Here is a 1,065-nt window from a genome sequence, read left to right as displayed (position 1 = left end):
AATTTTTATAACTAGTTTTTACCATGGATAATTTAATGAATTCTGAATATTAGAGCCTAGTCTAAAAAATCATAGGGTATTGTAAAAAAAAGAAGAATATTATGTTTATCTATAATCATTTGAAAGATAAAGGGCATTGTCTTTCATTAGTGTTAACAGTAGTTTTTCTCCCATTGGTAATGCTAAAAGTTGCTATTCTAAGTCTTCTATCTACCGCTAATTTAAGACAATTCTGCTGGGTTGCATAATTTATACTAGTTTATTTAGGGGTTCCATTATCACTCCTCAATAGATTTCATGTATTCCTCATACACTTCTTCACTCATGAGTTCATCTAGTTCTGAAGAGTTACTCAGTGTCATCTTGATCAGCCAACCATCTTCATAACAAGATTTGTTGACAAGTCCTGGATTTTCTGCAAGTGCTTCATTAATTTAAGTTACTTCTCCTGAATAAAGAGAATAGATTTCACTAGCAGCTTTCACACTTTCCAAAGCACCAAACTCATCTTGTTTGTTCAATTTTGTCCCAAGTTCAGGCAGACTACAGTAAACAACATCTCCCAAAGCTTCTTGTTCAAAATTATTGATTCCCACTGTTCCAATACCATTTTCTGTTGTTATCCATTAATGCTTCTCTGTGAATTCAGGAACCCAGAGCAGAACGGGTCCTGTGCGCAGCGTCCAGATGGCGCCCGCCCCCAGCTGCCAGGGCCTTGGCAGGCAGGGCGCGGCGGGTGCCCCAAGCGCGTGCAGGCTGCAGAGCACGGCCGTCATGCTCTGCGCCGCTCACAGCGCCATGTTCGCAGGAGTTTCCCTCTTGGCGCCCAGGCTGGTGCAATAGCGCGATCTTAGCTCTCTGTAACCTCCGGCTCCCGGTTCAAGCGATTCTCCCCCCTCAGCCTCCCAAGTAGCTGGGATTACAGGGGCCTGCCACCACGCCCAGCTAATTTTTGTATTTTTAGTAGAGATGGGGTTTCACCATGTTGGTCGGCTGGTCTCGAACTCTTGACCTCAAGTGATCCACCCACCTCGGCCTCCTAAAGTGGTGAGATTACAGGCGTGA

General features: G+C 44.0%; 1 pseudogene; it reads right to left on the bottom strand.

Moving 5' to 3' along the window:
• Positions 1-278: 278 nt before the first annotated feature.
• On the bottom strand, positions 279-800 carry LOC112621754 (annotated as a pseudogene).
• Between the last annotated feature and the right edge of the window lie 265 nt (positions 801-1,065).

This window comes from Theropithecus gelada, chromosome 3 (assembly GCF_003255815.1).
Source record: "Theropithecus gelada isolate Dixy chromosome 3, Tgel_1.0, whole genome shotgun sequence".
In the NCBI taxonomy this organism is placed as follows: Eukaryota; Metazoa; Chordata; class Mammalia; order Primates; family Cercopithecidae; genus Theropithecus; species Theropithecus gelada.
Note: the sequence above shows the minus strand (reverse complement) of the source record. Positions and strands in the feature narration are given on the sequence as shown.